We start from the raw sequence: 10,365 nt of genomic DNA, 5'->3' as shown, positions 1-10,365 counted from the left end.
CTCTCCAGCTCTCCTGGAGCCCCTTTAGGTGCTCTGAGCTCTCCCTGGAGCCCCTTTAGGTGCTCTGAGCTCACCCTGGAGCCCCTTTAGGTGCTCTGAGCTCTCCCTGGAGCCCCTTTAGGTGCTCTGAGCTCTCCTGGAGCCCCTTTAGGTGCTCTGAGCTCACCCTGGAGCTCCTTTAGGTGCTCTGAGCTCACCCTGGAGCCCCTTTAGGTGCTCTGAGCTCTCCCTGGAGCTTCTCCTCTCCAGGTGAGCACCCCTGGGTGTCTCCAGAGGGGCTCCAGGGGCTCCTCTGGGCTCTCTCCAGCAGCTCCAGGTGCTGCTGGTGTTGGGGCAGAGCTGGAGGCAGCTCTGCAGGTGGGATCTCACCTGAAAAAGGCAGAATTTCCCCCTTTTCCTGCTGTGGGATCAGCCCAGGTCATCACTGGCTTCCCCAGATCTCTCAAATAAAACCCCAAACCAACCCAGGAAACCTCAAATCACAGGAAAAAGTAAAATCCAGGATATTTTGTCAGAGAGTGAGGAACAACTGACCAGGATAACTGGGACACATTTTGATTGTGACCTCTGGAAAAAACTTCCCTCGTCTAAATGGAGATTAATGGACATTTCAAAAGACAGTTGCTTTAGCTTAACCCCCTCCCCTCCATGTTTTCCTTGGGATGGGACCTAAGGGATGCACCCACAACGTAAAAACTAACAAATACCAATAAAACAAATAAATCTAGACACTCATCCAACCAACACCCTCCCTGGAGCGGATTCAGATTCTATTTCAATGGACATCTCCTAAAAAACAAAGCCTTTTCTTCAGGAAAAAATAAACCACGGCCACTTCAGAGGAAAAAAAAACACGGGAAGAACTGCCCAGGATCTCCCAGAGGCAGGAAAACAGAGCAGGGAGCAAATTATCAGTGGGTACCTGGTTTCCTCATAAATCTAGAGGATTTTCTGCTTTTTGAGCAGATTTTTTTTTTTTTTTTTTTGATTCCTGATGTTTGTCAGGGTTTTCCAGCCCACCCTGGAGCCCTGGCAGGAGGTTTGTTGGTGATTCTCCCTCCTGGAAGTGATGACAAGGTGCCCAAAGGCTCGTTAGGAAATGGCCCTAATTAATTTTGATGGATGGGGACTGGGGATTATTCCTAATCTCCCTGCAGCAGCCAGACCAGAGAGGAGATTTCACACAAGAATTCGAGTGAAAAAAAAAAAAATAAAATAAAATAAAAAAATGCTGCAACAGCACAGCATGTGAGTGGTCTGACTCCACAGAGGCAAAACCTGTTCCCAAGGTTTCAAATCCAGAGGAAAAAGACACAAAATGAAGGAGAACTGGATTTGGAGCCCATGGATAGTCCCTTCCTTGGAGTCAGCCTTGCTGTAAATTGGATAAAAAATAATTTGGTTTACACATAACAGGTTTCAATCACAAAACTAAATTCAAAATTTTAAAGTCCAGTGAATGTTAAAGATTTTTTCCCCTGTAAAAAAATAATAAGATGAAGTTTTGCTTTTCTGTATTTCCTTCTCTGATGTGGGAGGGAATATTCCACATCAGGGAATATTGGAACATCCAAACCTTTCCTTGAGCATTTCAGTCTTTGCACATGGGCTGCAAAATAATGGAAGAAATCAACTGAGAAAACACATAAAGCAGAAAAAAACCCCTGATCTCTCCATTCCCAGCCTGAATTCAAGCTGAAATCAAATAATTTCTCCAAATTTTCTGTACAAGGCTCTGCCTTGATCACCCAGCAGGAGAAAAGTGGGTTTTTTGATGTCACAGCAAAGGAAAAGAGAATTTCTGGGATCATTTACAAGACAGGCTTTGCTCAGACCCCGGGACACAACAAGCTCAAGCAACACCTGGGAAAGAAATGTTCCTGACCTGGAAAAAGGGGGGGTGAAAAAAAAAAAATAAAATTAAGATGAGCCAGATCAGCTCCTCAAACCGGTTTTCTGCAATCACAAACTGTTGCATCAATGCAAAGGGGAGAATAATCCAGGGCAGAAAAAACACAGAGACACGCAGAAAACACAGAGAGATCAAAGAAAATTATGTTTTTTAACTGCAGAGGAGTGTGGAGGGAAGTGTGTGCTCAACATTCCCTGCCCAGATTGCAGCCAGGACTGCAATAAATCTGTTTTAAATAAATAAATAAAGCTGTTTTAGTTTATCCAGGAGCAAATTCTCTGTGGGTTGAGCTCCTCCCTTGCCCAGGTGAGCTCCTGAGGCATCCCTGGGAAATGGGGATGGATTTTTGGCACCCTGAGCCACCCCAGCAGGCAGTGCCTGCCCTCTGCGGGCTCATACCCCCCTCTCGTGGCAAAGCACTGGCCTCCCTGACCCCACAGGAAAGGATTTTTCTGGATTCTCAGAGCTCTTTCCAGAGGCTCTGCTGATGATGATGGAGTACAATGAATATTGATGATCTGCAGAAGATGCTGCAGCTGGAGGGAGAAACTCTCTGAGTTGTGTCTTGGTGCAGAAAACTCTGGGGAAGGGAAAAGGAGAAAAAACAGGGAGATTTTTGTGGGGTGGAAAACAGGGTCAGGCTGTTCAATCATGGTTAGAGCAGGATTTGAGCAGGAAAAGGCATCAAGACCAGAATTTAATCAGGAAAAAGTATCGAGACCAGAATTTAAGCAGGAAAAGGCACCAAGACCAGAATTTAAGCAGGAAAAAGTATCGAGACCAGGATTTAAGCAGGAAAAGGCATCAAGACCAGGATTTAGGCAGGAAAAGGCATCGGGACCAGGATTTGAGCAGGAAAAGGTGTCAAGACCAGAATTTAAGCAGGAAAAGGCATCAAGACCAGAATTTAAGCAGGAAAAGGCATCAAGACCAAGATTTAAGCAGGAAAAAGCATCAAGACCAGGATTTGAGCAGGAAAAGGCATCGAGACCAGGATTTAAGCAGGAAAAGGCATCCCAGTCCTGAAATAAAAGCTTTTGGGAAAGCTGTCACCTTTTTTTATTTAGGTTCCGTGGAGCAGCAGTTTTGCAGCCCTGCATGGATCCATCAGGGAATATCCTGAGTGGGAAAGGATCCACAGGGATCAGAGTCCAGCACAGACCCCAATAATCCCCCCCTGTGCCTGGAGTGTTGTCCAAAGGCTCCTGGAGCTCTGGCAGGGCTCTGTTGCCATCCCTGCAGATGAAAAGGAGCACAGACGGCTCTGGCTGCCCTTCCCTGACCCAGTTTAGGGTGTTTTTTGGGGACAGGGACGTGTTGGAGCGAGTCCAGAAGAGGATTTAGAGGGATGGAGCACCTCTGGGACAAGGGAAAGGTGGGAGAGTTGGGATTGCTCAGCCTGGAGAAATTCTAGGATGAGTGACCTCATTGTGGCCTTCCAGCACCTGAAGGGAACGACAAAAAAAACCATGAAAATAGACATTGGACAAAGGCCTGGAGTGGCAGGAAAATTTGGGATGTGGAATCTGTCCTCTAGTCTTAAATAAATTTAAAAAAACCACTACAGGATGATGACCTACAGCTCCCACATCCTAATTCCTTCCAAGAACCCCCTCAGAGGGGACAAAACTCTGAGCCCTCAATCAAATCAGCATCCCCATGAATTCTGGAGGAATTCAGGGGGATTGAGACATTTCCTCTTCTGTCAGAGGCTGCCGGGCTGAGCTGGGATTCAGCAGGGGGAGGGAGCTCGTGTACCCACACACACACAGAGATGTAATCTCATGTCAGAGTTAAGCCAGCCTGGAGAGCAAGTGCATTAATTAGACCCTGCTGAGAAGGGATCTGGGGACAGAGGGGGAGAAATGACTGGGGGAAGGAGTTTTCCAGCTGAGGAAAGGGAGTGACAGCATCACTGCAGCCTCCTCACTCCCCTCCAGGACACAGAGTCCTCACATCCAGGCTCTGGAGGCTCAGCCAAAGCCTCTTTGCTTCCCCTGCACTTCCCACAGCCAAGGTCTGCTTGGAAAAAGCTGCTCCTTCACCCTCCGAGAGCCCCAGCAGAGCTGCCAGAGCTGTGTGAGGGGACAGCTTGTCCTGCCTAAAGATCCTCAATTAACACCCTGGTTCCTTGATTAACACCCTAAAGATCCCACAGGATCTTTATCAGGGCTGACAAACCTGAGCTGGGTCAATCCCTCCCTTGTGCCAAGCGACACCTTCCCATCCCCTCCAAACATGATTTTCCAGGGTGGATTTTCCACCTCCCATTTCCTTGCCTCCTGTAGGGATTTTTTTTTTTTTTGTGGATGGCAGGGACAAGGAACTCTGCAGAGCTGAGATGTTCTAGAAACACGGGGGTTTATTATTCCAAGGGTGGTGGGTAAAGAGGGCTTTGCCTTCAGCCACCAGCCTGGGCTGGAGCAAAGCCCTAAAGAGAGAATGGGGAGAGAGAGAGAGAAGAGAGCTCAGGGGGAAAAACGGGGCAGGAGCAGGGGAAAAACGTGGGGAGAAAACAGGAGCAAGTGAGGTGAGAGAGAGGAGAGGGGATGGGCCAAGAGAGGTGAGGGAAGAGGAGAGGACAAGAGCAGGGAGGAGAGGACAAGAGAGGATAAGAGGACAAGAGAGGAGAAGAGGGCGATCCTCTTGTGACAATCCAATATATCCTTTTTTCTGTTGAATATTCTAATTCACATTGACCAGCCGGCGTGAGATACAAAACCTACAGACTTTGCCTGCAGCCTGTGAGAACTGCTACATCACCATGTCATTTTATATTCTAAACTCTATAGACTCCTTTCTTATGCCCTTGTTCCTGGATGTCTTTGCCACGGTGGAAAGGCAACATTCTTGTCTTTTTGTTTTCCTGTCTTCAGCTCATCCTCGTCTTCCTGCCTGCCACAATCACATCTCCAAACTGGCTTTCATTCCTATTTCACTCAGGTTTTACATCTGCAGTATTTCTTGCCATGCAGTCGTATTCATAAGTCCTTCCTGTCTCGTCTTTCCCAACAGCCTCCCTTCCCACTGATGTGCACGGAATCATGTCCACAGGACAGGGACAGCTGCCTTTTTTGCCAGGAGAGGGTTGATTGAGGCTCCAAGTGAACAGATCCTGGCCGAGCTGATGCTCTGCAGAGCTGCTGAATGCAGGTCAGTGCACAGCACAGTCCCCTGAGGCAGCCTGCAGTGGCACAGCCACACTGGACACAAATTAAACCACCTGGATATGAATCCCTAAGGAAAAGGAGGCACCTCCCCTCCACCAGCAAGGTCACAGCTCCAGGAGTGTCTCTCTCACTCAAGGCAAATCTTCAAGATCCATTTTTAAGGCAAGGGTGAGTCTTCCAGAACAAAGACAGGATGGAAAACTGGCCCGGCTTCATCCAGGAAAAAAAAAAAAATACTGGGGATGGTTCTGGTTTTGCAAAACCTCCTCAGCTGCTGCAGCACGGGCTGCTCCAAGTTTGGATGACATTGCATCAGTCCCCTTCACCTCTTAGTCAGGAGGAGGAAGAAAAAAAGACATCTACCCTTAGTCTGCAAAAATCCAGCGGTAGGGAGAGCTCTGGATAAAAATAACCCAGTGGTTTTTTGTTGTTGTTGTTGTTTTGGTTTTTTTTTTATTCCAGAGCTAAATTAAAATGTGGGGAGGTTTATTTCTTGTGATTCTGCTCAGGTGAGGCCTCACCTGCAGAGCTGCCTCAGCACAGGAAGGACGTGGAGAGAGTGGAGAGGAGGCACCAGGATGAGCAGAGGGATGGGAGGAAAGGCTGGGAAAATTGTGATTGTCCAGCCTGGAAAAGCTCCAGAATCACCTAATTGTGACTTTCCAGCGCCTGAAGGAGCCACAAGAGTCACAGAGAGAGACTTTGGACATGGGATGGAGGACACAGGGAATGGTTTCCCACTGCAGAGGGCAGGGTTGGGATATTGGGGAGGAATTCCTCCCTCTGAGGGTGGGGACAGGCTGGGATGGAATTCCCAGAGCAGCTTTGGCTGCCCCTGGATCCCTGGAAGTGCCCAAAGCCAGGCTGGAGCCACCTGGGATGGTGGAAGGTGGCACCAAAAGGGTGACACTGAGGCTCCATCCACCTGTAAGTCACCCCAGAAAACACCTGGAATGAACAGGAACACAGGGATCAAACTTATCCATCAATAACAGGGAAAAAAAAAATGCCCCAAATAGCAGTTTTGGAAGGTTCCAAAGCTACTTGGGAAGCCAGGCCAGATTTGACAAACAGCTCCAGCCAAAAATGGAGAAAATAATTAGAAAAACATTGAAACGTGTCATTTTTAGTTGTTGTTCTTATTTTACTTTTTTTTTTTTTTTTTTTTTTTTTTTAAACACTGAAACGTTTTACTTCGGAAATGATGAAACATTTTTTTTAGTCCCAGCAGGATCTTGGAGCCTTTGTCCCAGCGAAACAGGAATGTTTATTCGGTTTGTCACTGACTGACTGAGTTAAATGTCAGGAGGAAACTTCAGCACCGCTTTCTAGCCTAAAAAATAAAAATTAAAAAACGCACACCAAGATTTTTATCTTGGTGGCACAGCAAGGCATTAGAAGAGGCCAGAGAAAGGGTTGAAGGAAAGCACCTTTCCTGCCCAGATCCTCAACTCTCCTAATTCCCAGCAGGTTGAGCCATGAGGGATTAGGGAACAGGGTGACCTCAGGTGACAGCAAAGGCCACAAGAGAATGTTCTTTTTGGGAGTCTCCCATGGAACCGCCCCAAAACAACCCTGGGAACAGCAAAGTTGAGGGTGATGAAGGCTGAGAAGGACAAAAGCTGGTGAGAGATGCCCCCCAGAGCCACCAGAATGGAGAATTGGGACCTTCCCTCCCGCTCCCATGCCCAGGGAAAAAGCCACATCCTGCCTCTTCCATCAGCACTGCAGCCTCTGCCAAGGAATCCGCCTCTCCCAGGACTGGGGCCTTGGGTTGCCTCTAATTTTAGGGTCTGATGAAAAGGTTTGGGGTCTCCTCCAAGCTTTCCCAACAAAGGGCTGAGTGCCACGAGCCAAGAGCCCCCGGGATCCCACAGCGCTCCCGGCACTCCCACGTGAGCCCAGATGTCCTGTGCCTTTCCTTGCTCCATTTCTTTCCCTGCTCTGTGCCTTTCCCTGTTCTGTGCCTTTCCCTGTTCTGTGCCTTTCCCTGTTCTGTGCTTTTCCCTGCCCACACACCAATCCAAGGCCTCATCACCACGGATAATTATCCCAACCTCATCACCAAGGATAATTATCCCAGCTCCGGGTGCCGGTGATCCGATACCCACAACAGGCCCCGAGCTCCAGCCTGCTGAGAGCTCATCCCAAATCCACCAGCCTTGCCCAGATAATGACCTTTAACTCCTCCAAGTGCTAAGTCAGCTCTTAAAGCAGCCAGGAGGGACCTGCAGCAGGAGGAGCTTTTCCAAAATTCCGTGACACAAAGCCTGGAGTGGCCGTTCCCATCCCAGCAAATCCCAAATTGTCCCAGCACAGGTTTTTTTGGAGCAGACAGAGCTTGGTGTGAGGCACAGAGAGACCCCGGTGTGTCCAGATGGAGGGGATGGAGCTGGTGATTACAGCAGGGAGGGAATTGGGAGCTGGGACGTGAAACCAGAGAGGGGAAACGTTTAAAGCTTTAATCTTGGAAACAGCTTCCTGATAGGAGATTTATGAGCACTGGGAATAGCCTTCCTTTGCAGAAGGCTGGAAGCTGTGCTGCTGAAACCAGAGAGGATAAAAGGGGGGGACTGAGGCATGAGGAATGGATTTGGTTTGAGCACAAGACAGGACCCGGAGGTTCCCTCCCAGCTCCAGCCACCTTCCCACACACCCGACCCCACAGCTGGGACGTTCACCCCCCCTGGAACCAGCAGAGCTTGTCACAACATCCAGCACAGCTCCAGATGAGTGTGAGCAGCCCAAATCTCTCTCTCCCCATGGCAGCTGCTCTTGGGGCTGCTGCAGAGCCTCATTTTTTGGCTAATTCCTGGCGTGGCAGCCAGACCCCGGGGCTCGACACATCCGACTTTTGTGTGGGAGCCTGTGGAAGGGGCAGGTTCATTAATACGTGTTTAACTTGGACCTTTTGAAGGAGCTGAACTTTTCCTGACTTTAGCTCTCCCTGTATCTATATCCCACTTTCCTGTAATCAACCTTTCCTTTTTTTCCTGCCTTGGCCTTTCCCAGTGAGTTCGTGGGTATTGGTTTTCTCTGGAGCTGCTTTAGTGCTGCTGGAGGATGTGGGAGTGACGGCTCTTGGCCTTCCAAGATCCGTATTCACCCCACATTTATCCAGCTCCTCTTTCCCTGGCTCCTCTTCCAACCCCAGCATGACCTTGAAGGGGTGAAAAGATGAAGGAGACAAGAGCCAGCACCTCTCTAAACTGAGCGGAGTGTCATGGAATGATTTGGGTTGGAAGAGACTTCAAAGCTCATCCAGTCCCAGCCCTGAATGGACAAGGACATCATCCACTAGACCAGGTTTGCTCCAAGCAAACCACATTTATCCAGCTCCTCGTTCCCCTGGCTCCTCTTCCAACCCCAGCATGACCTTGAAGGGGTGAAAAGATGAAGGAGACAAGAGCTAGAACCTCTCCAAACTCAGCAGAGAGTCGTGGAATGGTTTGGGTTGGAAAAGACTTCAAAGCTCATCCAGTCCCAGCCCTGAATGGACAAGGACATCATCCACTAGACCAGGTTTGCTCCAAGCCCTGTCCAGCTTGGGAAAGGCTTTGTTGGGAAGCTCATCCAAGGCTCAGCCTCGTAAAGCTGCCGAGCCAGAGCCCCGAGCAGGGATTAGATGCGGAATTCTGACCTCAGCCGGGTGCAGCCAGCCCAAAGCGCTCTGACTTCAGGCTTATTGCCCCACAAAAAACAGCAGTGAAATCATTTCATTAATCCCCAGAGCCTCGTTTCCTTCCTTTCTTCCTTCCTTCCCCCTTCCCAGCCAAGCTGAAGCTTAAAATAGTATTTTGCATTCCTCATATATCACTCCAGAACTAATTAACACCCAATCAGCCCAAAGCTCTTCCCCTTGTAGTGCAACCTGCCCATCCTTGGCAGCAGCAGGAGCACCCACGGGGCTCCCAGCTCTGCCCAAAAGCCATTTCTGATGGAATTCTGGAAAAAAACGAGCTGAAAGAGGAAAAACACCAGATTTTGTGTGTTTTTACCTCCACACACACAACTCTGCAGTGCCCATAAACAATCTCAACGCCGTGGTAATCCCACAACGCCACCAGAACCTTCCAGAGGTTCCAGCAGCTCCTAAATTTGGAAAAAAAAACATGAATTAAGCTGTCTCCTCACTGGTACCCCCAAGGAGTAGGGCTGGACCTCATTGACAATTTTAACCCAGATAAAAAAAAAAACTCTTTGGATTCACTGCAGGGCGTGGGATGGGAAAGATGGAACCCAGATCTTGCTTTACTTGGATTTTGAAGCCTTTTCTCACCCCAGGCCAAGTGTGAGTCAAAAAGGGGCTGTGGAGATGACGGAGCTGGAAAGGAAACGTCATCCAGGAGGGCTCCAAAACACGTCACCCATGAGACATCAGCCCCCTCACTGCAGCATCTCTCTGCTCACACACGTCAGGCTCGGAGGCTCACGGAGGGGTTGAGGACCAGGAGAAGGTGTAAAAAGTGGCACAAAACCAGGGAAGCTACAGGGGAGGGGAAGAAAGGTCAAATGTGCCGTGTTTGATGTGTTTATTTGGTTTTCAGCCCGAATTCCCACCCACGGAGCAAAGGCAAGGGGAGATTGAACACTCCAGGCAGCTCATGAACAAGAGTTGGTTCATCCCTTCAGTATTGTGCAGACAGTCCTTGCATTTATTGATTAAAAATACAAAAAAAACCCCATATTAAGTATCCCACATCTCTGTAGAGCTCCATCTTCTCCCCTGAGAGCTGTGAGGAGAGTCAGAAACTCCCCAAAACAGGGAAATTATGAAGGAAAGACATAGTGGCACTGTGTGTGTCTGTTTGATATGTTTTTCAGTTATTAAATTGAATTCAGTGATCTCAGGGATCCTTCCAGCCATGTCCACCCTCAGGACCCCCCTCACACTCAGGTGTCTGCATTGTGTAGATTTTAAGCACATTTACTGCTTAAAATTATATTTAAAAAAAAACCATATAAGTATCCCACATCTCTGTAGAGCTCCATCCTCTCTCATCTCCTCTCCTCATCCTCTCTGAGAGCTGTGAGGAGAGCCAGAAACCCCCAAAACCAGGGAAATTATGACGAAGTGGCACTGTGTGTGTCTGTTTCAGTCATTAAATTAAACTCGGTGATCTCAGGGGTCCTTCCAGCCTTGCCCACCCTCATGGGCCAGGCCTGTGACCCCCTCACACTGCGGTGTCCCCTCAGAGAAGCCTTAAGGAGCTACCACAAGGGGATGACACCTCTCTCTGGTAAAAGGGCTGCACAACGGCCTTCTTTCCTTGTTTGGGCAAC

The sequence above is a fragment of the Zosterops lateralis genome (genome assembly GCF_965231275.1).
Source record: "Zosterops lateralis genome assembly, chromosome: 29".
NCBI classification, from domain to species: domain Eukaryota; kingdom Metazoa; phylum Chordata; class Aves; order Passeriformes; family Zosteropidae; genus Zosterops; species Zosterops lateralis.
Note: the sequence above shows the minus strand (reverse complement) of the source record.